The sequence below is a fragment of the Hemicordylus capensis genome, chromosome 3, assembly GCF_027244095.1.
Source record: "Hemicordylus capensis ecotype Gifberg chromosome 3, rHemCap1.1.pri, whole genome shotgun sequence".
NCBI lineage: Eukaryota > Metazoa > Chordata > Lepidosauria > Squamata > Cordylidae > Hemicordylus > Hemicordylus capensis.
In genome coordinates, this window is record NC_069659.1 from 101,112,601 (window position 1) to 101,140,056 (window position 27,456).

Here is a 27,456-nt window from a genome sequence, read left to right on the forward strand (position 1 = left end):
CGAGCCTTCTTCTGTTTCAATTACTTTTGATTGATTCCCAGGTCTGTGTCAGCCATTCAGTGCAGCCGCCATCCCAGGAACAAATCTGCAGCAGCTGAAGATGAAAATAGCTCCCACGGCCACTTAGGATGGGCATTCGAGCTTCTGCTCTGAACGTGAGGCTGTTGCTGCTGGCGGCGGCGGCGGCAGCTTCTCTGACAAACGCACTGGGCAGCATCCGGTCAGTCGCGGCCAAGGGGCCTGCAGTGCTTCAGGCGAGGGCGTAATAATGAGGTGTATTGCAGACATGCGCGTGAGCTTTTTGGCTTCTTGCGATTGAAGGGCTGGTGGCCAACTTGGTCTTAGGGCACCTTTAGGAGCATAGGAAGCTGCCATATACTGAGTCAGACCATTGGTCTATCTAGCTCGTTATTGTCTACACAGACTGGCAGCAGCTTCTCCAAGGTCGCAGGCAGGAATCTTTCTCAGCCCCCGAGCATATACCTCATAACCTTGTGGGTTTCCAAATCCTTGTGTGTAAATCTTTGTAGATAAAACATGTACAAACAACCACTTTGTATATAATTGTGCTTTGGAAACATACTGTATGCTTGGGTAGTTTGTTGGTTCAATAAAAAAAATCTTGTCCTATTAAAACAAAAAAAAATCTTGTAGTTGTCAGGGAAGGAACTTGGAGCCTAGATGCTCTTCCCACAGCAGCTCCATCCCCTAAGGGAAATATCTTACCGTGCTCTCACATCAAGTCTCCCATTCATATGTAACCAGGGCAGACCCTGCTTAGCTTAAAGGGACAAGTCATGCTTGCTCTCACAAGACCAGCTCTCTTCTCTACCTTCAAGTAGTCTGGGGGAGCTGCACTGGCTTTCTTCTGCTTCGTGTTTACATTGGGAAGCAAATTCCGGATGGCCAGTTTGGGCATTCTAAATTTTGTGCTTCCCACTTTCCCAAATCGTCTTTGTCTGGAACAGCACGCAGCATCTTTTTGGGGGGTGGGGTGGGTGCTGAGAGAGAATGAAGGGGTCTTAAGTAATATTTTTAAATATTTAACTTCTAGATTTGCATGCTGCTGATTGCTCATCAGGCCTCAAAGCAGCTGATGCCAGTGCTCTAGTGGTTAGACTGTTGGATTAGGATTGTGGACAGAGACCCTAGTTCAAATTCCTGTTCAAACTCACAGGATGAATCCAGACCAGTGAGTTGCTTATCCCTCAGCCTGATGTTCTTCAGAGAGTTGTTGCAAGGGTAAACATAACCACACTGCTCTCAGCTCCTCAAAGGAAGTGGGATATAAGTGTAAAAATAAGTAAACAACATAAGCAAGGAAATAACTTAAAATCAACACAACAAATAGACAATCAAAGCTGGAAGAAGAAGTTGAGCACAGTTCAAAGTAGTTCTCTGCACACCCCAAAAGTATGGCGAAACAGCCAGACCTTTAGTAGCCAGAGCAAATATAACAGGGCAGTATCTATTTATTTACAAATATACAAGTTAGAGCAGATAGCCAGGGTAGGTAGCTAAAGGAGCATCAGTCCTGCATTCCAGTATCTGAAGAAACTGCTTTTGCTAGGCAGAATAAGGCAAGCTCTGTAAGTAAGATGTTCCATTAACTTTTAGAAAATGATTGGCTGCATTTTGTTGACTTGCCATGAGCCCAGAATTCTAGGTAGGATGATTTCTTCACAACAGATGTGTAACTATGCAGTCAAATCCAAGCACTTGAATAAAAATAAATCCCCTGACACATCTAGCTTGACTGGTCCCTATTTATACCTCGCCCTTCCAGTACACAACAATAAAATAGATACAATATAAAATAAAACTAATACAATTAACCAAATTAAGTAAATGAGTTAACCGTCAGTCTAAAGCCACAATCAGAATTAAGTTCCAAATTAAAAGTTATTTTAAAAGCTAAAAATTGAGAATTATAAAGACCTGACCAGATATAACCAAAGATAGAGCATTAAACACCTCCTTAAAAAGATGTGTTTTTAGTTTTTTAAAAACACTGAGAGAGGGAGCATGGTGAAGCTCTTCAGGGAGGGTGTTCCGACGTCGAGGGGACACAACCGAAAAGGCCCTGTCTCTAGTCCCTGCCAACCAGATCTCTGTTAGTGGCGAGGCCATGAGCAGGGCCTGAGATGATGAGCAGAGGACCCTGGCAGGTTTGTATGGGTGAATACGGTCCAACAGGTACCCCGGCCCCTAGCCGTCTAGAGCTTTAAAGGTCAAGACCAGCACCTTGAATCTAGCCCGGTAGCCAATGAAGCTACTGCAGGATGGGTGTGATACTCATGAAGTGACCTGCGCCCATGAGCATCCTTGCAGCAGCATTCTGGAACAGTTGAAGCTTCTAAACCGTATTCAAGGGCAGCCCCATGTAGAGCGCATTGCAGTAGTCCAATCTGGATGTTACCAAAGCATGAGTGACTGAGGTTCAGGTCTGACTTCTCCAAGTAGGGTCGCAGCTGGCGTACCAGTCATAGCTGGTAAAAGGCACTTCTGCACACCGCCACCACCTGTGCCTCCAAGGATAGCATTGGGTCCAGAAGCACCCCCAAGCTGCGGACTTTGTCTTTCAGAAAGAGTGTGACCCCATCTAAGACCAGATTTACCTCATTACTCGGATGATCAGTTCTACCAATCCAGAATACTGCTGTCATCTGGATTAAGTTTCAGCTTGTTTGCCCCCATCCAGTCCAGAACAGCCCCCAAGCCCCTGTTTAGAGCATCCACTGCCTTCCTGGTGTCCACTGACTTAAAAGATAGGTAGAGCTGGGTGTCATCAGCATATTTATTGCACCGCAGCCCACACCCATGGATGAACTCTCCCAGAGGTTTCATGTAGATGTTGAACAGTATGTGGGACAGAATAGATCCCTATGGCACCCCAAAGGCCAAGGGATGGAACAGGCATCCCCCAGCACCATCTTCTGAGTACTATCCTCCAAGTAGGAGTGGAGCAAACGTATAACCATGCCCCCAAGTCCCAACCCAGAGAGATCTCCCAGAAGGATACCACAGTTGATGGTATTGAAAGTTGTTGAGAGGTCCAGGAGGATCAACAGAATCAGACTTCCTCTATCTCCCAGCATAGGTCATCCACCAGGGCAACCAAGGCAGTTTGCATCCCATATTGCGGTTGGAAGCCAGATTGGAAAGGATCTAAGTAATTAGTTTCGTCCAGGACTGCCTGGAGCTGAGACGCCATAATGCTCTCCAACACCTTGCCCAAGAAAGGAAGGTTTGAAACTGGCTTAAAGTTATTTAGGTTATCTGAGTCCAATGAGGGCTTTTTAAGGAGGGGCCTAATGACTGCCTCCTTCAGGCGAGGGGGCACCACCCCCAGCTCTAGAGAGGCATTTGCCACCCATGGACCCAATCCTTCCCTAGCAGCCTTCACCAACAGCCTTCACCAACATGAAAGGCAAAGGTCGAGCACGCACATGGTAGGCCTCAGCCTTCCAAGAAGTCTGTCCACCTCCTCAGGCAACACAGTCTGAAAACCATCCAATGTAACAAGACCAGCCGGTGCATTGGCAACATCCAGTTCTGGTGCTGCAAAAATATTAGCATCCAAGTCAGAACGGATATGAGTGATTTTATCCGCAAAATGTTGTTCAAATTGGTCACAGTGGGCTGCTAAGGGTTCTGTTTGATGGTCCAGCCTTCCTACTTACTTCCAGGTAAGGAGCTTCCAGATGATTCCCAGCTGAAGGCTGTTAGTCTCCCCTTTTCATACAGATCATATCTTCTCCCTCAGAGGCCTCCAGGGAAGAACTGAGCACACTGCTCCCCTACTCCTCTGTAGGCTGTTGTCCAGTAAACCCTGTCCCTCACTCTGGATTGGGCCACAGGGATTTGATTCTACCAGGCTTTCTTCCTTATTTGGAGAAGCCCACCCTCCAAGCACTTACTCTAATTAAGGCCTGGTCCTCCCTCAAGCTTGGCCATCACTACAAGATGCTTCCTGGATTGCTTGTAAAATTGCAACTTTTCTGCCTTATTTGTTGCTTCTGCCTCTGGAGCAACAGCAGGAGAGAGGGCACGGCCTCACCTCCTGCTTGTGGGCTTCCCAAAGGCATCTGGTGGGTGGGCCCCTGTGTGAAACAGGATGCTGGACTATGTGGGCCTGATCCACCAGAGCTATTCTTATGTCTTGTTCCTTGTCTCCCTCCTGGGGCCCAGCCTCATTTCTGTGATCTTTTTCTTCTCTGTGTGGCTCTACTACTACTACTACTACTACTACGGATATTTATATACCGTTCAGCAGCGTAGGGAGGCTGGTGGTGGCCCGTGTGTGGCCACCGACGTGCCCCCTGGCCCCACCCCCCATGTCTGACATCAGATGCAGGTGTCTGGCTAGCCACACCCCCATGTCTGATGTCAGATGTGGGGGACGTGGTCTCCTTCCCAAATGGGGCCACGTGGCCCTGTTTGGAAGGAAGATCAGCCCGCGTTGCTTTGGGCAGCGTGGGCTGTAGCGACTCTCCTTGCCTTAAAGGCCGCACCGTGGGCCGATCTCTCTCCTAAACGGGGCCATGTGTCTGGGGCCACACTTGTGGTCCCTGATTGGTGGCGGCCTGGGTTCTTTGAACCTGTTCGCCCAATGGTAGTTAGAGAAACCTTTTCTATTCTTGAGGCCATAGGCTACCTCCAGGTCCAAATGTAGGACACCTCTGAATACCAGTTGAAGGGAACAACAGCAGGAGAGAGGGTATACTTTTATTTGCCCTTATTTGCTTGTGGGCTTCTGAGAGGTGTCTGGTAGACCACTGTGGGAAACAAGATGCTGGACTAGATAGGCCTTGAAGTTGATCTAGCAAGGTTCTTTTTGAGTGCTTATGTTCAGTGGTGCAGAAAGTGAGGTGCCTGGCTCCCAATCCTACAGGGCAGGAGCTCTCAACCTGGTCACTCTGGCTGAGGATGATTGGAGTCGTAGTTCAACAACATTTGAGAACCCAAGGTTAAGAGCCTCTGCTGTAGGGTGCGGCTGGCCAATGGCTGTAATAAAAAATTGACTGGGGGAAAAATTGATTGCTGTAGGGTGCCTGATTTGAGACCCTGGTGCCTTATGGAAAAGAAGTTTAAAAGAATCTGGAAGCAGAAATTAGGCCAGAAGTTCCTTAGTTCATGTGATTGTTGGACTCGGGCTTGTACTGATTTTGTCTTGAGTATAGCACTTAGATTTTGTTTTAATCCATTCTTCATCATTTAAAAAATGTACTCAGTAATCTTTTCCCAGAGATGGGAAGCAGATTGTTTTAAGCAACTAGACTTAGACGCTTTCCAGATTAGCTGCTCAACAGCGGCAACATGCTTCCATTCAGGTACATCACATTCAAAATGTAAATAGCAAAGCTCCCAGCAGGGGGGGCAGTCTCGTGAAAACTAACTACCCAAAAAACCAGCAACTTTTTAATGCCGGATATACAAGATAGCACTATATCACAGCAATTACATTCGAAACAAGGCACTGGAAATATGAACAGCACCCTTCTGTCAGCATAGGGACTGCGGTGTCACAACACAGGAAGTGTGGAAGTGCACTTCAGAGATTTGTCATGATCCTGTTGCAGGGTCTAATCTGGAAAGCGTCCTGGAGAATCCACCATGAATTTCCTATAGCAAAACCAAGTATAAGAAAGCGGATTCCTGGTTCCTGACTCTTCTGCTAGAAATATATTCTTATATTAATATGTTTAGTGTATTTTTTCAATTGATAAAGGCCTCCAAAATGGCTTGTAGTTAAAAACAACAACAAAAAACAACAACCTGACAACATTATTTAATGATTGGCATCTCATTAAATATGTTAATGTGTGGAAGCACATGTTTTTATGCTGAGCTTATTCTTCATGGTTTGTTTCCCCACAATAGCATTCTGGGCTGTAATTAACACCAAGTGTGAATAGGTTGTTAACTTTAGAAAAAGAAAGAAAACCAGTCAGAACTGTGGTGGTTTAAATTTGAAAGGGGATGAGGGAGAATTCATAGGCAAAAATCTCCATCTCATGGCACGAGGGGGAGGGGAGTTAATAATTTAATTCTATTTTGGGGCTCCCACCTTCATAATGCTTCACAAATGTGCTGTAGTCAAGCAGTCCTTATAATGAAACTGCATCTTCCAAGCAGGGCTGATTTTTTTCCCTTAGATGCATACTTCCCCCTACTGTTTTCACAAGACAGTTAAGGCACAATCCTTTTGTAAACCTTGAAAATGGTGCCAAGGAGCATCCTGATGGAAAAGCAGTAAAATTAGCTGCAAACAAAAGATGTGCAATGTTAAGAGTTGGTCATCTTTCGTCGCTCTTTGCTGTTAACTGTGAAGGGCTTTGCAAATTTTCTGTACCACAAAACAATGTATGTATGGCTCCCTCAAATCTAGAGTGCTAAAATCCAGTGCTACTTGGTGCAAAATCTGTCCTTTAAAAACAACAGCCGCACCATTTGGAGAGCTTTTCATGCCATTTAAATGCAAAGCGATGTCCGCCCTCCCCAAGCGCAACTGAATGCTTTGTTGAATTGGCCAGGTGCCTTCTCACATGGTTTCCTAAAATGGGACACCTGATTCCTGGAATAGATGAGAGGAGATGGCAGAAGTGCTACAGAGCAATGGGATTCAAAGGCTGCAATTCTGTGTACACGTGCTGGGGCAGGGGCGTAACTATAATAGGGCAAGGGGAGACAGTTGTCTGGGGGCCCACTGCCTCGTGCCCCCCCCAGAGGCAAGTCACATGACTGACACCCCCAGCCGCACACCTGCCTGGACTTCATTCAGTTGTATTCATCCTCCGAAATTGATGTGTTAAGACCTGGAGCTACCAGAACAATATGTGTGGGGTGGGGGGAGGCATTTTAAATTCTTGTCTCTGGGCCCACTCCAACCTTGTTACGCCCCTGGGGAGTAACTCTCATTGAATTCAGCTAAACCTCCATAGAACTGTCCCATAAATGCCCAGTATGTCTAGATGTGGCACCTTGATTTAATGATTCTGACGACGTCCAACAAGTGAAGACTTCCATCTTTCTTCCCTCCCCGACTCCGATTGAAGTCCCCCAGTGGCCTTCAAAGATTGGTGGATGCAGCAGATTGTCTGCTGCCTCTGTCTCTGGCCACCTCCGCCAGTCCACTGCCGCAGGGTGCCCTCCCAAACGGTGCCAGCAGTGCCACGCAGCCGCCACCACTCTCTTCCTTTCCTTCTGCTCCTGCCTCTGGCGTTTCCAACAAGCAGAGGGGAAGCGGGCGGAAGGAGGTCTGGGGAAAGAGTCCAGTACTGGGCTAGAGTGGCATTGGAGTCCAGCACTCTCCTTTCCTCCTCTGCACTTCTCTCTCTCTGGCTTTTCAAGATGCCAGAGGCAGGAGTGGAGGAGAAAGGTAACAGCAGTGCCAGTAAGATAAGGAAGGAAGGGCATGCCTGGGGTGGGAGAGGAGGGGGCACAGCGGGGATGGAAAGAGGAAAAGCTGGGCTGGTGCTGAGCCGGGGAAGAGTGACGTGCATGCTTTTTGCACTGCTCAGGAGGTGGGCAAGGGAAGAGCCAGGGGAAAGATCAGTGGACTCTCTAATATGCTCCTGAGGGCAGAGGTGGCTGCAGGCATTGTTGTGCAAGTGCTGCCTTGCCCCACGCATGGCCCCACTGGGGACAAAGCCAACCCTTGCAATCTCTGAAAGTGACACAGGGCTGGAGAGGAGGGAAGGTTGCCTGCAGCCGCCTCTCCTCTCTCCTGCTCCTTTCAAGCTGTGCAAGAAGTGTGCGGAGAGGCTCTCCTTGCAAAGCTTGCAAGCATCCCCGAGAGCTGCTCTGATGGCAGCAGTGGGGGCCATCTTGCTCGGCTGCTGGTGCGCCAGTCCTCTGCCCCCTGAGGTGACTGCCTCATGAAAGGGCCACCCCAAAGTGGGTGGGCTGGAAGACCGGAGGGGCAGTGGCTCTCCCTGCTGCCTTGGGGAAGAGGGCTTGGACCCGGCCTGTGGGTGTCTGTTTCATTTCTAGCTTTACAGGAGACTGTGTCACAGGAGGCTGCAGTTCCTCTGGCACTGGCTCTGCTCCTGCTTTGGGGAGCTAATCTCTGACCATCCATTGGCAGAAGCAGCCCTGGTGCATGAACCAGAAATCACCATTTGGCTTGAATTTGAATTGAATTTGAGCCCAACTGTGTGCTGCTGAACTGGGTTGGTTGAACCATCTGGCCGGTCTGGTCTGTTTGACTGAACTGGTTTGGCGGTTTGCAGGGCTAATACTTGTAAAGGGAATCTGGTGAGGATTCCCCTTTAAGAGTAAGGGGGTGGAGCTCCTGGGAAGGAATGCTAAGGGGTGGCGGGAGAAGTAGTAAGGCCTCCGGCACAGCCCCAACCCAAGCTTGCGTGATGCTTTGTTAGGAAGCTGCCCATGCAGATGCTGGAGCCATGCTACCACAGCGCAGGCGTCTTCCTAACAAAGCATCATGTGCTGGAGGTGCACATTCCTACTGCTCTCGCTGCCCCACCCGGCCACTTGTTTGCTGCTGAACCGGTTCGCCTGAACTGGGCTTGGTTTGGTTCAATCATGGACTGAACCACCCCTGGTTAGGTTTGCAGTCGAGCCGAACCGGTTCAGCAGTGGACAGTTTGTGCACACCCCTACCTGGTTGTTCATATAATAGTTGGAAGGCTGAGGATTTAGAGTTCAGCTCATGCTGCTAACGAATGGGTTGGGGGGTGTTGGCATTTGCATATAACAGACATTACTTTCCTAATTTAAAATCTTGGTAGAGAATAACACACCTTAAAATTTATTTTTTTTTAAAGCATGATCTTTAGGCTGCAAAGCCTTCCATGGAAAAATTAGTAAATGCCAGAATTAAAATTGCCTGCAACCTTAGTTGTGCTATGTTAATTCACATACTTTGATACCATCTTTAATTACAAGACCACTTGCTGTCTCCCCCATCCTCATTTGATTTAATGCATGGAAAAGATATGCAAAGGGCCAGACGAGTTTTTCACAAACTTGTCAAACTAGCATTTCCTGGGTTGTGATTACTTAATGCATTCTAAGGACTGCTTTTTGTCCTGCTTGCAGTTTAGTGTGTGTACTATGCACGACTGTCTGTTCAGATGGTAGAAAGTGCATTGCAGAATTTGGAACTGATTGCCATGAGATGTGGTTGCCAATGGCCATTAGCTTAGGGCTGATATACATTTGCCACAAGGATGCCACTGGAAATGACCCCGCCCCTCATTGATGAATATAGCGTTAGAATATCTGTCCTCATGGATCTTTGTGGCCCTGTTGAGACTCACTGTGCCTTTATCTTCAAGGATTGCCTGCTAAGCTGATATCCTTGCATGTGCACACTCATGCAATCAGCATGTTTTAATCTCACGTTTCTTTCAAGGAGCTCGTAGTGGTGTATATGGTGTCTCTACACCTAATGGTGCAGCGGGGAAGTAACTTGTCTAGCAAGCCAGAGGTTGCTGGTTTGAATCTCTGCTGGTATGTTTCCCAGACTGTGAGAAACTCCTCTATTGGGCAGCAGCGATCTAGGAAGATGCTGAAAGGCATCATCTCATACTGCGCGGGAGATGGCAATGGTAAACCCTCCTGTAAGAAAGCCCCATGGCTCTGTGGTCACCAGGAGCCCACACTGACTCAATGGTGCAACTTTATCTTTTACCCTAGTTTATCCTCACAACAAACTAGTGTGAGAGAGTGATTGGTCCAAAGTCGACCCGTGAACATCATGGTAGAGTGTTGATGAAGACTTCTAACATGAGAACAATGGACTTGGTACACTATTATAAGGGTGGGGGGATGGGGGAAGATTGTATTTCGCGATTGTATCCCTCTTGTGGGTGCAATATATGCAGAAGTGAATAGATGACTTTATAAATGAGATGTGGTGGATGAATTTGCCAGTACAAACTTGCATGGTGAGGGGAAGGGCCATCGTTCAGTGGACAAACCCATGCTCTGCATGTGGAAGGTCACAAGTTTGATTCCTGCATCTCCAAGTAGGGTTGGGAATGACCGCAGTCTGAAACCCTGGAGAGCTGCAGCCAGCCAGTGTTGACAGTACTGAGCTAGATTGGCTAGTGGTCCAGCTCAGCAGAAGGTAGCTTCATATGTGTTCATGATGTCTTGGCTCTTTTGGAGAGGAACTTGCTGCAAGTCCTTCCAGTGGCCAGCAGTGTTCCCTCTAAGACGTGCGCATGTGTACATGCTCACAAGTTTTTTTTGATGTCTGCTCAGTTAATTTTAGATCCCACTCAGGTTGACTCAAGAAGGCCCCACTCTGAATGCACATGTGCACACACCGCCTTGATACGGCCGCTCATAACAAAACTCATTCTGCAGCCAGATGAGGGGGGAAAATAGAACACTAGTTGCCTTTCTGTTGCAGAGGAATTGGCACCCTAATCTTAGGGTGGACATGTGCAAAGGAGGAAAGGGCTCCTGTGTCTTCAGCAGAGATAATTTTGGCACGTGCACCTGGTTGTGTGTGTGTGTGTGTGTGTGTGTGTGGTGTGTGTGTGTGTGTAAGCTGCTGGTGGAGAAAAGCTGCACCTCCTAAAATTCCACCACTATTGTTTCAGTGTTCACCTCTGTCGTTGTCACTGTTCCAATTTACGGAACAGTGACCATAGTTTGACCAGATTCAGCGTACATGCGAGGAGAGAATTGCCAAGGTCAGGAAGTCTAACACAGACATTTTGTATTTCAAAAGAGGAAACCTCTCTAAAATGAGAAGTTTGGTGAAATGAAAAAATGAAAGGGAAAATCAAGAGAGTCACTTCGCTCTGGAATACATGGAGTTTATTTAAAACCACAATAATAGAAGCCTAGTTAGAATTAGGTGTGTGCACGGAACTGTCTGGCCTGGTTCGGCCCCCATTGAACCTGCCCCTGGTCCAGTCCAGCAGGTCCGCAAACTTTTTTAAATTATTTTTTAAATTAAATGAAAAGTAACTACCTGTAGCCCCTTGGGGGGGGGGTTTGCTGTAGCCGTGGGTGTGTGTGTGTGTGTCTGCGAGGGTTCCCTCTCCCCCACTGGCCTCCCTCATCACCGCCGCAGCCGGGTAAATGTAGTCTTTTTGGCCCTTTCGGGCCTCTGTAAAGGCAAGCGGCGGCCATTTGGGCCACCGCCACGCATGTGCAAATGCCCTCTGCGAGGCCCAGCTGCCCTGCCACCCACCCCTTGCCCCACCATCTTGCCTCCTGCCCAGCCACGCTTCACTGCCGCCGCCACCCCCTGCCCCTGCAGCTCGGCTGCCGGTCCGTCAATGAGGAGAAAAGCTTTAGAATGAGAGAAGCTCTCAGCACTGTGAGCCAGCTAAGAAACAGAAGGCACCCGTTTGCCCTGATGCTTAGTCTGGCTGCACGAGCACCCTCCATTGGGTCACCAGTTGCAGAGCAGTAAGGGGTTCTATGGCTTCTCTCCACAGAGCGAGGAGAAAAGCTGTGGGAACTCCACTCCACTGCTGCGGGAACCAGCTAGTGAGTGGTGGGAGCAAGAAGTGGCAGGGCAGGAGGCAAGTGGTGGGGGTGAGAAATGGTGGGGGCAGGAGCAGCAGGTTAAAAAAATAATGATTTTGTGGTGCCAGAGGTGCTGCAAAAACCCTCTAAAGTAGGCCTGCACAACTCAAATGACCTGGCGTGCTGAAACCAACCGTGACTTGGTTCATGGGGGCCAAGGTCAATTCCTAGGGTGCTGATTATTAGAGTAACACTTAATATCAATCAATCAACCAATCAACTGAATTAAAGTGAAATGAATTAAAAATGAATTAAAAATGAATTTAATCAATATTTAACTTTTGATGGTCTGGCAGGCCAAGATTGATTTAAATTAATATGAAATAAGTTGAATTAAAATTCATTCTAATAATATAAATATTATACAATCTGTACAAAAAACGTAATAAAATGAATTGTTCTTCCTTTCCACCTCTGCCAAATCATCACACAAAACATGGAACACTTTTAAGGAGAAAAAAAATGAGAACCTCTTCTCATAAGTGAGTATGGAGCAGTCTTGGTGGGAGAGAGAGAGAGAAGCAGTCTTGGTGGGAGGGAGAGAGAGAGAATGGAGCGGGCTTGTTGGGAGAGAGAGAGAGAGAGAGAGAGAGAGAGAGAGAAAATGGAGTAGTCTTGGTGGGAGAGAGAGAGAGAAAATGGCACAGTCTTGGTGGGGGGGGGGAGAGAGCGGGGGGGGGGGAGAGAGAGAGTTAACTGCGCAGGCATGCCTTGCAGTTGGGAAGCAACACCAGGCCAAATGGCAGACCCGAGTGTCACTCTGGTTTCTGCCGCTGTGCGCCACTGCTGCCACGGGGGAGGGTAAGGAAGAACACCCGCACCCCCGCAGCCATCTCCTCGGCCGTGCAGCGGCTGGAATTTTTTTTGAGGAGGTGTTTTTTAAGCAGCAGGGGGAGGAAGAGGAAATAGCCCCGGGGGCCAGGAAAAAAGGCCTTGTGGGCCGCATCCGGCCCCCAGGCCGCATGTTGTGCAGGCCTGCTCTAAAGCCTCATTTATTGAACATGGACCCTCGCTGTCCTTGCTGTGCCCCTGCCAGGAATAACCTCGCCCTATGACCTTCCTGATGGAAGAGTCATTCCATCTCTTTCTTTACACTATTTGCACTGTGCATGCACAGAAGCTCAGCGAGTGGGTATTGCAAATGGGGTACCTATGGAAGTTGAATATACACTCTCTCTCTGTTTTTATTTGCTGTACCTTATGGCGATTCCGGAAACTGTAATTGTTAACCTGTAAGTTTTTGTGGAAGCATGCACAGAATCTGGAATAAAATAAAATGCATTCTTTTAAATGGAAATGCTAGATTTTGTTCCTCTGAACTTTCCTCTCCACAGCCTCAGAGCTAAATGCAATTTACATGCTTTTGCTGCCTCTCCCGGCATATTGCAGGCATATTGCAGTTGGGAAACGTGGAGGAGGAGGTGAAGGACAAAGAGTGAGAGAGGGTGACCAACAAACTGATTGTGAAAGGAATGAAAGTTTGCCAGGATCGCGGGGGTGGGGAGAGAGCAAGGAGGAGTTTGGGCTTTGGGAGTGCTGATAGGTTCAGTCCTCCACCCACTCCCTTATTGATACACGAAATCAGTCAAACTTGAACATTTAAAACATGCTTTTAATGCTCTTTAAAATACCAACACAGTATGACTTGACTAGCAAGCCAGAGGTTGCCAGTCCGAATCCCCACTGGTATGAAACACCTATATCGGGCAGCAGCGATCTAGGGAGATGCTGAAAGGCATCATCTCATACTGCGCGGGAGATGGCAATGGTAAACCCCTCCTGTATTCTACCAAAGACAACCACAGGGCTCTGTGGGCGCCGGGAGTCACCTACTCGACGGCACACTTTACCTTTACTAGTTTTGGTAAATTAATTTGTAAAAAGAAAAAGACATCTTCAGGTTGTGAATTGGGGTGATACAGCAAGGTAAGGTGTGTGTAGGGGGGAATGGAGGAAGACCGGAATGGATTTTATGTGGAGGGAAAGAATCTTGAGCTTGTCCTTTATGTGAAAAATCCAGGGATAAGCATGTGCTTGGGAGCAACTCTGTTCCTGAACTGAAGGCAAGAGTGCAAAGCTCTCTGCACATGCTCAGAGCTACTTTTGTTGAAACTTGCCTATAAGTAGAGAGAATGCCTAGAACAAGAAAGGAAGAGGGGAGTAAGAAGAGAAGGACATGCTTTTGTGAAGAGCTGCTGGTAGGAAAGTGAGGGGTAAGCTAGAAGTGGATGGTTTTGAGGAGGCAAGCAGAATGTAATTTGTGTATTCTCTGGCTGTAGTTTGCTGATAACAGAGTTGTATGCCTGTGCTTGATTTCTAAAAATAAGGTACCTGAGATAAAATCTGTGTGGAAGATATTTCATCACTTTGTAAGCCCAGCTTAATTCTAAATGTGTGGGGAGAAGCGAGGCTGCAGTTGCTCAGTGGAGAGGGGAAAGGCCCTCTGCCTGTGCTCAGAAGCACTCTGTTTTGCTGTTATTCCTGTATAGTTCTCTGCCACGAATTGACCAACTGATCTTTGGCTAGTTACTTTATGTTGTGTCTCCGTGTTCCTCATGTGCAAAATGGAATCAATGCCCTCTAAACAGTATTAACCCAATTATAGCACATATATGTGTAGCAGATATTTTTATATATATATATATATATATATATATATATATATATATATATATATATATATCCAAAATGGCTCAGGGTGGTTTACAATTAAAACAAACCACTAAAGCAGTAAAGAACTAAAACAAATTAAAAAACAACATAACAATTTAAAAACATTTTAAAACAACAATTAAACAATTACAGTGCTTAAAACCCCCGAAATTGGGTTTTTACTTCTAAAACAAACCAGATATTAAAAGCCCCCAAATTTAGGAAGCTGAGAAAGCTTGGGTGAAAAGATGGGTTTTCAGGTGTTTTTTGAAAATTGCCAGAGATGGGGAGGATCGTATCTCAGCAGGGAGCGCATTCCACAATCTCGGAGCAGCGACCGAGAAGGCCTGTCTCCGTGCAGCCACCAAACGGCGGAACCTGGAGACAGACCTCAATGATGACCTCAGTGATGACCTCAATGGGCGGTGGGGCTCATAATGAAGAAGACACTCTCTTAGATACCCAGGGCCTAAGACATTTAGGGCTTTGTAAGTTATAACCAGCACTTTGTATTTTGTCCGAGAACCTATTGGCAGCCAGCGTAACTAAAGGAGTAACATGGTTTCTCCGAGATGGCCCAGAAACCAACCTGGCTGCTGCGTTCTGAACCAACTTTCCGGACTATGTACAAACCAAGCTTCCGGGCTGTGTGCAAAGGCAGCCCCATGTAGAACGCATTACAAAAGTCAAGTCTGGAGGTTACCAACAGATGTACCACAGTTTTGAGGTCACTGATCTCGAGAAACGGGCTCAGCTGGCGTATCAGCCGGAGCTGATAAAAAGCACCCCTGGCCACCGCCTCAACCTGAGAAACCAGGGAGAGGTGTGAATCCAGAAGTACTCCCTGATTGCGAACCTGTTCCTTTTGGGGAAGTGTGACCCCATCTAGAACAGGCAGATCAAAATTGTCTCTAGCGTTCTGACCCCGCACAATAAGTACCTCTGTCTTATCTGGATTCAGCCTCAGTTTATTCTCCCTCATCCATCCCATTACTGCTTCCAGGCAGGAATTTAGGGAGGATATGCCAACTCTTAAAGAAGTTGACATGGAGAAGTAGATCTGGGTGTCATCAGCGTACTGGTAACACCCAGCTTCAAATCTCCTGATGATCTCTCCCAGCGGTTTCATGTAGATGTTTAAAAGCATTGGAGAAAGTACGGAGCCTTGAGGGACACCATACTTAAGCTCACATTTTGAAGAGCAACGATCTCCAGTTGACACCATCTGGAATCTATCCGAGAAGTAGGAGTGGAACCACCGTAAAAGAGTGCCTCCCACCCCCAACCCCCTCAGACGTTCCAGAAGGATACTATGGTCGATAGTATTGAAAGCTGCCGAGAGATCCAAAAGGACCAACAGAGTCACACTTCCTCTGTCAATTGCCAATTGGAGATCATCCATCAGGCCGACCAAAGAAGTCTCCACCCCATAGCTCGCCCAAAAAACAGTTTGAAATAGGTCTAGATAATCAGTTTCCTCTAAGACCGCCTGGAACTGAGAGGCCACCACCCTCTCAATTACCTTGCCCAGCCATGGGAGGTTTGAAACAGGCCTTTAATTGCTCAACTCTGAGGGATCTAATGCAGGCTTGTTTAGAAGAGGTCTGATGATTGACATTTAGACTTAAGACAAGGAGGCACCCTGCCCTCCCTCAGAGAAGCATTTATAATATCCACCAGGCTGTTTACAACAACCTCCCTGCTAGATCGAACAAGCCATGTTGGACAAGGGTCAAGAGAACAAGTGGTAGGTATTACCGCTCCAAGCAGCTTGTCCACATCCTCAGGAATCACAAACTGAAACCAATCCAGTCGATTCACATAAGAGGAATCGTTTGGCACCTCCAGCTCAGACATCAAATTAATTGTGGAGTCTCCATCTAGGTCGGACCGAATCCGAGAGATTTTATCTGCGAAAAACTCTTTAAACACATCACAGCGGGTAACTGATGACTCCAAATTTTGGTTCAAGGGAGGAGGGCAGATACTAATCCCCTCACAACCCTGAACAACTCCGCTGGTTGTGAAGTCGCAGAGGCAATACGGGCAGAAAAGAATCGCCTCTTTGCTGCACGTATTGCCTGAGCATAGATCTTCAGATGTGCTCTATGTCGCAATCTGTCAGATTCGAGTCGAGTTTTCCTCCACTTGCGCTCCAATAACCTCTTCGAGTCTACCATTCTAATGGGCCCCTCGCCCCTGCGGAGGTGGAAAGTGGTTGTAAGTCCAACCTTAACCAGATGGTGGTCCGTCCATGACAATGGGGAAATCACAGGAGTCCCCACCCATGGAACACCACCCTGATCAGAGTAAAATACCAAATCAAGCGTGTGACCTGCAATATGCGTCGGTCCAGAGACCACTTGGGATAGGCCCATAGTTGTCATGGCCTCTATGAACTCCCGAGCTACTCTGGACAAATTGGTCCTGAAATGAACATTGAAGTCCCCCAGCACCAAGAATCTGGGAGACTCTAATGCGCGTTCCGCGACCAAGTCTGTGAGCACAGTAAGGGATTCCGCTGGGCAGCGGGGCGATTGGTATACCAACAGAAGTCCCAATCTTTCCCTGGTCCCCAGACTCAAGTACACACATTCAATATGGTCCGATACCCTGACAGGGACCCTGGTAAGGGAGATGTTATCCTTATAGACCACAGCCGCCCCATCTCCCCGCCCATGTCCCCTCACCTGCTCCTCTACAGAATATCCTGGAGGAAGAAGCTGAGACCAAACTGGACCACTAGCCTCCCCCAACCAAGTCTCAGTAATACATACGAGGTTGGCCCCTTCATCCATGATCAAATCATGGATGAGTTCAGATTTATTTTGGACCGACCTGACATTACAGAGGAGCAGGGAAAAGCTATGTGGGTTGTTGGCAGTGCTCCCCAAGGTCAAAGAGCTGGCAGGACAGCTGGAAGGGGAGACAGCTATTAAATTTCTGACTACCCTTTCCCTAGAATGGCCTGCTGACCTGCCAACATTACTTCTTCTATTCCCCACCGCCACCGGGATAGCTGCCCCATAATCAACGAAGGTGCCCCCTGTCCCCCCATCTCCAGACGAACCCAAACACATTACAGCAACTTCAACCCAAGTCTAAAACAGCTTAAAACTAATTAAACGGAAGCCCTCTAGCCCTCGTTCTCCCCTGTGGCTCCCCCAAAGGGGAAGCAAAGGCAGGCAGGCAGGCAACAGCAGAAGGAACCCCAGCACCCACCTGGTCTCTCACTCCAGGCAGCACTGGGTGGGAGATAGATGGACTCTCCCTTCCCTCTCTGCTGGGCTTCTAACTTATAGGCCATGACTTGCCTCACTCTTTTGAAGCCATTTGCTTGCTTGCACTTCTAGTTGCCCTTGGTGGTGCATCTGCGTCTGGCAACTTTGCCCTTGCCCACCAGGTTGTGTATACCAGAGTCCTGGCCTGTGCCCCTCACTCCATTGGTTCATGCACAGGAGTCTCCAGGGTTGCACTGATTTTGGTGCCAACAATCTGTGATCTGGCCCCTCCCTCAAGGGGCAGGGTCTTCTCTCCTGCTGCAAAGGGCAAACTGGTGGAGAGTAGAGGCTGCTAGGGCTTGTTTGGCTCTGTGCCTGCCCGGTGACCTTCCCTCCCCAGCTTTAGAGGGGGAGGCTGGGGCTTGAAATGCACCAAACGTCCTGGGGGCTTATAGCCTTTTGGCACAATCCCAAAACAAACCCTAGGGGTTGTGGAAGTGGTGGGACCACCTTCTTCCAACTCCAAGACCGAGAAGGTAGTCTGGGTCTTGTCTCACATGGCAGAGGCTGTCTGAGCACTCGCCATAGTGACCAGAACTGTGGAAGCCTGAAAGTGTCTGTATTTTCATCTGTGAAATGTTGGGGTGTATCTAAATCAATGAATATATACATCTGTTCATCAATGAAAGATACAGGAACCTGCTTCCACGACAGTCCCTGCATAAGCCAGAATGGTGCAGTGGTTGGACTAGGACCAAGGAGACCTGAGTTCAAATCCCCATTCACCTATGAAATTGACTGGGTAACTCTAGGCCAGCCACAAATCTCTAACCCTTTTACTCTATTTTTGGTTTTATGCTGTTGAATTTTAATTATGTTTTATATTGGTTTTATTGTAACCCGCTCTGAGACCTTTGGGTATAGGGTGGGCTAGAAATGTAAATAAATAAATAACCTACCTCACAGGGTTGTGGTGAGGATAAACATAACCATGTACACCTCTCTGGGCTCCTTGGAGGAAGAGTGGGATATGAATGTAAAAATAAAATAAATAAATGGCCTTGAACATTAGGCAGGCTGGATTATTCTACCTTTCCTTCCAGAAATCCAAAGCAATACAAAAATGGCCAGCAACCAGAAAGACCTTCTTAGTGTCACTTGTAGGAATGCCCTGATGGACTCACCTTGAGCGAAAGGCTTATTAATTCCAAGTAAGTGTTAACTAAAAGAAACCCTGGGGTGGGATGAGGTTTGAGATGAGGCTGCATGCCAAGGCCTGTGGAAGCAGACAGTCTAGAGGGGCTGGGACAAAAGCAGCAGACAGAAGCTGTGGGGAAAGGAAAAGCCTGAGGCTTTGGGGCTGCAGAGGCTGGCCTGATGCTGGGTTGTCTCTGCTTTCCCCCCTCTTCAGTCTGCTAATGGACAAATGGATTTCTGCCTCAAGAGACTTGAAATGTCTTCTTTTCAAAGGGAACCCAAACTCTAGAAGGAACCCTAAATGTCCCAGCACTTGGCAAGTCCAGGTGCGGACTAACCCTTAGGCCTTAGGGTGCAGTGCATGCATGCTGAGATTTATCAAATATCACCACACATGGCTGCTGTTAGGCACTGCTCCCCACTTCTGTGAGCAGTGAGAAGTTCCAGAGATGCAGCACCGCTTGGATTCTGGCTTATTTGGGAGCAGAGATCCCCCGAGACTTATGAAGTGAAGTGAAGATAGGGGCATGCCTGTGAATGTGTAGGGGATATGTCCTTGCAACCTAGGAGGGGTCACGTGGCACACAGTTCTGCCTATAGGCACGCTGCCGATGAAAAGTGGGTAATAGTGCATGCAGAGCACAGAATTCCAGATCACCAACTCAGATGAGCCAAGTAGCCCATACCCTCTAACATTTCACAGATTAAAAGAGGGATGCGCTTGTGTAGCAAGCAGTTCTTACTCCAGAGACGACTGCCCAAGCCCCCTGCCCAATGATTACACATTGCTGAGGACTGGATTCTCCCCACTGTCTGCTGTGTACTGCACAGTGCCTGACTGTTGGGCACCCATTTACATGAAGGTGCCCTAAAGACTCAATACACTTGGAGATTTAATTCCTAGAGATTCTGGGAAGGGAGCCGAACCCTGGAGGATGACCTCTCTAGCAACTTGCATGAACAAAAATTGAACAAGCCACCCGCAAGAGGCAAAAATGCGGTGGGGGGTGATTTACCAAAGACAGGTTCCCTGGTACATGGGGACAGTGGAGCCTATGCACGTTGAACATTAGACGGCATTGAAATAGCAGAGTGTTCCCACAAGACAGCAACAGGTTACATCAGATCTGCAGAGAATGGCCCTGCACGTTAAGGCGTGTCAGCTCCCTGCCCAGCTTCTCCATTCCAGCCTCTCCCAAACCCAGTCTGTTCCTGTCTGACATCTAGGCTGCAACTGTGGTCTCCTTTTTGCTAAGCACAGACACCTTCGGCTACTGAAGGGGAGAGGATGAGTCACCTTCCACTCTCTCATCAGCCCCTCCCATCAAGTGGAGGAAATGTGCTGTCTTACAGGGCTCTGGCTGGCTCCCCCCTCAGGGTGATCTCTCAGCAAACTTTAGCTCACCTTAAGAAATATCAGCCGGCCTCCAGAGCTATTAGCCAGTGATCTGCCTAACAAAAGAGCACTCCCTGCAGTCTCATTTAGTTCTGCCCTAAGGAATCTCCATCTCCCCAGTGCTTTTTCCGATCCATAACATGCCTCTCTGTTGTAGGACTCCTTAGTATTTTACAATGGCACCTTGTGGGCTGATCTCTCCAAGAGAATAAGCCTGCATGATGAGTTTCTGCCAACTCTCTGAAGTGGATGGTTATGCCAGTGTGTCTGATTACCACTCCCGAATCCTTTCTGCAATGATGAAGGACCACAGCTCCTTCTGATTAAGGCAGGTGGATGGAATCTACTTGAAGAAATTGGTTTCTGTCCCTCTATTCCTTTCTGTTTCTTCTGTGCCCCCCTCCCCTTTTGACCTTCAAAAAAAGTCTCATAGGTATCTCATGTCAAAGCAAGAATGTGACAGGAGAGGTGTGCTACTTTGGTGCCTATGCCTTGAGGCCTTATGCAGTTTAACCGTGTGGGATTTTTCACAAGGGAGAAAAAGTGAATTTGGAAACCTTGCTATCACAGATCCATTTTAACAGTTATTTCTTTGTTTTGGCTTTTAATTCTTTTGTTTAATATATCATGGTTCAATAATATATTTCCCACAGACATCTAATAAGGAGATCAGGATTACCCGCATTGTTGATATCATCAGGTGTTAAATAGTGTTTAGTGACTGGTTTTAAATGATTGGTTACAACTTTTTAAAAAGGTACACCAGTATATAAACATTTAAAAACACCACAAATGGGCATAACCTTGTGCAGTGCTTATTTTGTAGAAAAAGTTGCTGCTAGGATTCAAGTCTATCTGGAAATGACGCCTTCTCTTGATGGTGTGTGGGGATGCTACTCTGCTCAGGTATACTTTCATCTCTTTTTATTTCATGGATTGACAAGTTGTTCTAGTAAGAACTAATCAGCCTACTTTCTTTTCATTCTTTCTACATCTGGACTAAATTTGGTTCAAATCGAGGTCCACTAGTTAGATCTCTTGTGCCTCAAATGTTTATGTGTCCATCATCTTGGAGTGGATGTCGTCATTACAAACTGCCCCACTGAGGTGTCTCTGTCTGTCATTCATTACAGCTGTTCCAAATTTGATTCAAATCAGTTAGATAGTCCTCACGTTAGTGCACTTGTGCTTCAAAGGTTTGTGCATCTGCCATCTTGGATCAGGGTGGGTGACATCGTCACAAACTATACCATTGGAATATCCCTATTGTCCATTCAGCAATGTAGCAAATTTGGTTCAAATGGATTAGACTATACACAAGTTAGTGCACTTGCACCTCCAAAGTTTACTTGTCCACCAGCTTGAATTGAGGTGGATGACATCGTCACAATCTTTGCCACTGAGGTGTGCCCATGTGTCCCTACAGCTACAGCAAATTTGGTTCAAATTGGTTAAGCGGTTCACAGGTTAGCCCACATGTCTGCCACCTTGAATCAGCGTGGATGACATAATCAAGCTATGCCATTGAGGTGTCAATGTATGTCACTCACTGCAACTGTACCTAATTTGGTTTAAATTGGTTAGACAGTCCACAAATTAGCTTGCTTGCGCCTCATATGTTCACGCGACCGCCATTTTGAATTGGAGTGGATGACATCATCACACACCATGCCATTAGGGCATCCCTATGTGTCCCTACATCTGCAGCAAATTTTGTTCAAATCGATTAGGTGGTTCACAAGTTGGCCCACTTGTGCCTCAAAAGTTTATGCATCTTGGATTGGGGTGGATGACATCATCACAAGCTACGCCATTGAGGTGTCCCTATGTGTCCCTACAACTGTACCCGATTTGGTTCATATTGGTCTGGGCATTGCAGATTTGAAAGTGGGGGACACATGGACACACACACAGAACACCAGATGATCTCATAAGCCTACTGGAAAGTAGGCTTAAAAAGGGCTGAGCCCTGGAGAGCTCTGGCTCATATTAAGCTAGAGAAGAGAGCTGGTCTTGTGGTAGCAAGCATGACTTGTCCCCTTAAGCTAAGCAGGATCTGCCCTGATTGCATAAGCAAGGGAGACTAGAAGTGTGAGCACTGTAAGATATTCCCCTTAGGGGATGGAGCCGCTCTGGGAAGAGTATCTAGGCTCCAAGTTCCTTCCCTGGCATCTCCAAGATAGGGCTGAGAGAGATCCTTGCCTGCAACCTTGGAGAAGCCGCTGCCAGTCTGTGTAGACAATATTGAGCTAGGTGGACCTATGGTCTGACTCAGTATATGGTAGCTTCCTATGTTCCTATGTAAGCCCTGCAAGGCCCACTGAAATGAATGAGAGGACAAGTAGGGCTGTTGGACAGCTTCTGTGGGAGAGCTTGGAAATCTGTGTTTTATTAATGATTAAAATGATGGATGACCTCCAGCGGGGAATTGACAGAGGTTGTGTGACTCTGTTGGTCCTTTTGGATCTCTCGGCAGCTTTCGATATTATCGACCACAGTATGCTTCTGGACCCTGTGAGAGGGTTGGGAGTGGGAGGCACTGCTTTGCAGTTGTTCTGCTCCTGCCTCTCAGGCAGATTCCACATGGTGTAGTTTGGAGACTGCTGTTCTTCAGAACGTAAACTTTGATATGGCATCCCCCAGGGCTTCATACTGTCTGCAATGTTCTTTAACATGTTTTTTCTTTGCCATGAACTTTGTCTTATTTAGTTATCATTTCTCTATGTAAACCACTTTGGAACCTTTTGTTGAAAAGCCATATATAAATATTTGTTGTTGTTGTGTTTGCCATGAGCCCCACCTCCCACTGAGAGAATCCAAAGAGGTCTGTCTGCAGTCACCACCAGTTCTTCTGACGACTATGCAGAGACAGGCCTTCTTTGTTGCTCTCCCAAGACTCTGCAATGCACTCCCTGCTGAGATAAGAGCCTCCTCTTCTATGACAACTTTTAAAAAGTCTCTAAAGACTTATTTTTTAACTTGACTGTGGTTTTAAATTGTTTTAAGGTTTTCATTTTTAATCTATTTTAGGTTGTTGTAAACCTCCCAGAGTTGGAAGTTTGGAGTGGTACAGAAATTTGAAAAATAAATAAACATCTACATGAAACTGATGGGAGAGATCATCAGGACATTTGGTGCAGCATGTTATCAATATTCTGAGGACATCCAAATCTATTTCTCCATATCAACATCATCAACAGAAGGCTTGACTAGCAAGCCAGAGGTTGACAGTTCGAATACCCACTGGTATGTTCCCTAGACTATAGGAAACACCTATATCGGGCAGCAGTGATATAGGAAGACGCTGAAAGGCATCATCTCACACTGCACAGGAGATGGCAATGGTAAACCCCTCCTGTATTCAACCAAAGAAAACCACAGGGCTCTGTGGTTGCCAGGAGTCTACACTGACTCGATGGCACACTTTACCTTTAGAAAATCGGAAAACCCAGTTCAGTTGTTGTTGTTGTTATTATAATTATTTACATTTTATATCCCGCTCTTCCTCCAAGGAGCCCAGAGTGGTGTAGTACATACTTGAGTTTCTCCTCACAACAACCCTGTGAAGTAGGTTAAGCTGAAAGAGAAGTGACTGGCCCAGAGTCACCCAGCAAGTATCATGGCTGAATGGGGAGTTGAACTCGGATCTCCCCGGTCCTAGTCCAGCACTCTAACCATTACACCATGCTGGCTCATGGTAGTTCGAGTAGAACAAGACTCAAACTGGATCTGGTCCGGTTCTGTGCAGCTCTAGTCTGATCCAGTATGTACCCTACTCAAGGGAGAAATTTTTTTTAGAACAAAAATGGTGGACTTACTGCCATTGCCAGGCTCCAGGGTGTGCTATCACAGCTGTGGGAGAGTCTCCTGATGTCCCCACTCTGCCTGCCGGACACCTGGCCATTTTGGGCAAGTTACGGACTGTTTTGGGCCCGTTTTGAGTCATTTCCGGCCTGTTACGGGCTTCTCTGTGGTGGCAGTGGCTATTTTGGAGGCTGCCGCACATGCCTAGTGGCTATCTGCATGGCCAGATCATGATTCAGACCAAGCAGATGGCCGTTGGGCATGCATGGTGGCCTCCAAAATGGCCACTGCCACCTCAGAGAGGCCCATGATGGGCCAATGGCCCCCAAAAGGTGTGCATTGGGCCAAAAATGGCCCCCAAAAGGTGTGCAATGGGCCAAAAATGACCAGGGGGCAGTGAGGGGAGGGTGGACATCAGGATATCCCCACAGCAGCTGCGACAACACCTCCGGAGCCTGGCAATGGTAAGTCTGCCATTTTTGGTGGGTTTTTTTTTGTTTTTAACGAAACCCGGACTGGCCTGGTGGGTTCGGCTTGACTTTGAGCGAAACTGGACTCAGTCCAGCTCGAGGGTGAGCTCTCAAGCGGGTCAGTTCGATGTTGGACCAGCTTGAGGTCGAGCTGGTTCACACATCCCTAGGAGAGTTGGATGAGGGATAACAAACAGAATGAATCCAAATAAGACGGAGGTACTTAGTGCGTGGTTGGAACTCAGAAGACAGTTTTGATCTGCTGGTTCTGGATGTGGTCACACTTCCCCAGAAGGAACAGGTACGCAGTCTGGGAATGCTTCTGGATTCAAATCTCTCTCTAGTGTCTCAGGTTGAAGCGGTGGCCAGAGGTGTTTTCTAGCAGCTTTGACTGATATGCCAGCTGCATCCATTTCTTGAGATAAACCACCTCAGAACAGTGGGATATATGCTGGTAAACTCTGAACTTAACTACTGCAATGCGCTGTATGTGGGGCTGCTTTTGTATATAGGCCGGAGACTGCAGCTGGTACAGAATGCAGCGGCCAGGTTGGTCTCTGGGTCATCTCAAGAAGACCATATATTTCTATATTAAAAGGGCCATAGTGGCTGCTGATTAGTTTTCTGGCAAAATACAAGGTGCTGGTTATAACCTATAAAGCCCTAAACAGCTTAGGCGCTGGGTTTTTTTAAGAGACCGTCTTCTTCACAATGAGCCCCATCGCCTATTGAGATCGTCCAGCAGAGGTTTGTCTGCTGTTGCCACCAGCTTGTGTTGCTGCCTTATCTGTTGCTGCCTTGAGACTCTGGAATGCGCTCCCTGCTAAAATAAAAGCCTCCCCATCTCTGACAACTTACAAACAAATCTCTAAAGACACATTGAAGTTCTTCTAATGATCAGTGAGAGGAGCTCCAGGGCCGTCTGCAGGGAAAACGGGTTACACTTAACCTCCCTGCAGACAATCGTGCTTGCTTCCCTGGGCGGGTGACTGGTGGCCGCTTCCTGCAGTGCTGGGATCAGCTGCTGTGCATTGCCCTGGCCCCCAGAGCTCCAATAATGCACCATGCAAGTGCGTAGTGCATTATTGGGAAACCCCCACCCCCACCCCGCTACAACTGACATGAGCAAATAAATGAGGTTAAGGGAGTGCTCACTCCCTTAACCTCATTTTAAATGGAGCCTACTCTGGCGGGTTTGCTGCCTTGTAGCTGCTGGGATCGGGCCCGATCTTGGCAGTAAACATGGACATGCAAAACCGGTCTGGGCTCCCTTAGCCCAGTTTTGCAAGTGCATGTGAATAGCCTCATTTTTTCACCCAAGCTTTTAACTGGACTTGTGGTTTTAAATTGTTTTAAGTTTTTAATTCCTGTTTTTATTAGTTCTATGTTGATGTAAACCTCCCAGAGATGGCAGTTGGGGGCAGTGTACAAATATAATAAATAATAAATAATACAAAACAATACAAGGAAAAAACCACTGAAATAAATAGCTCTAAAAGGTAGCTGAGAGGAGTTGCAGAACGATTATTCACAAAACCAAAAATGGTGCTTAACCTGGGTCTGCAAGCTGTGTGTGCTCCCAGTTTTTGGTTGTGTGGAAGCAAGATACGAGGAAAAGCTACCAAGGTTTTCCTCCTCCTTTGTTTCCACACAATCACTTCTACCCAGGATTTCCTCTTATCTTGCTTCCACATAGCACACCCAGGTCCCAAATCTGGGTAGAACACAGTTTTTGATTGTATGAATGACCTCACTGAGTTATAAAAGTGACTATGGTGTAGTGGTTAGAGTGCTGGACTAGGACCGGGGAGACCCGAGTTCAACTCCCCATTCAGCCATGATACTTGCTGGGTGACTCTGGGCCAGTCACTTCTCTCTCAGCTTAACCTACTTCACAGGGTTGTTGTGAGGAGAAACGTAAGTATGTAGTACACCGCTCTGGGCTCCTTGGAGGAAGAGCGGGATGTATGTATGTATGGATAGATAGATAGATAGATAACTGATGTGCTGGTGGTTGGAAAACCCCAGCGCATAGAGGCAAACATTTATCCTATAAGAAGAGCCTTGGGATCAGCTTCCCGTTTCCCATTTCCCATAGGCCACAAGCAGGAAAGAAGACAGCAGGCCTCTCTTGTTCTTTCCCCCAACACTAGGTATTCAGGGTAGCCCATCTCTGAACACAGAGATCCCATCTGCCTGTTGTGGCTAATAGCTATGGCTAGAACCATCCCCCATCAATTTGTCTAATCCCCTCGGTGTTTGGTCCTCTTGAACCAATTTGAGGATCGCTGACTTTTTTAACCAAGGCATTATATTTCAGCTCCAGATGTGGTAAAAGTTTCAGCATCCGTATGTAATACTTGAAAACATCAGACACTATAAAAACAACAACATTGCAGTGTTACCCCTCCTAAAACTTCAGAAATGTGCAAACATCTAGCACAAATCTGTTTGTGATTTATTCCTATTCAAATGTTTTAACAGTTTTACAAAGCAGCAAAGTATTTTTAAAAGGCCATTTTCCTCCAGCTTTAGCGACATATTCTTATGTTCATCAAAGTTCAAAAAGGGCAGAGAAATACTTGAAAGGGGAACGAATTAAAGTTTGCTTTGTGAGTGGTATTTGTTTTGCTAAATTGTCCTTTTTTACGCCGACAGGCTTCTCAGACCCTTGTAGTTACGTAGGCCAGAAGCCGGCACGGAGCCAGAGAGGACCTGCTGCAACTGAAGCCAGTTTTATGATTTATGGTGCTAATAAGGCTCAACTGCCACTTCTTGTGGTTTCCTCCCAACTTGTCTTTGATTATTTCTGCTCGTATTGCTGTTGCAGCTGCTGAAACTCAGTTGTGAAACCAAACTGTTTGACTCTTTTACTGGGGTTGCTCTCTTTATCTATGTTACTATGGCATTCTGGTTGTTGACATGCATGTTGTGCTAGTAACTAGAGGCCCACCAAGCCAGGAGCCTTTGTGCTGCACTTTCCACAACATTATTCAAAAATAAAATAAAATTGCACCCGATTCTAACTGGCTTGCCATTAGTGTTTCTTCACGTCTCATTGTGAGACTAGCCACCAGTGGTTTTATCATCGCAATTGCATTCACAGGAGTTCCAAAGAACACAATGAATAAGGCTGAATTCATACATTTTCTACCACAAGGTGACTTTCAGGCAGTTACCTTGTTGGAGAAATCTACGC

The 27,456-nt window shown here is 47.1% G+C and overlaps 1 long non-coding RNA gene across 1 annotated transcript; it reads left to right on the forward strand.

Annotated features, from left to right (window-relative positions):
• Window positions 1–27,283, forward strand: LOC128348805 (uncharacterized). Its single transcript, XR_008318346.1, has 3 exons — window positions 1–220; window positions 23,014–23,229; window positions 26,916–27,283. It is a non-coding gene; the product is annotated as an uncharacterized LOC128348805 (long non-coding RNA).
• Window positions 27,284–27,456: the final 173 nt, after the last annotated feature.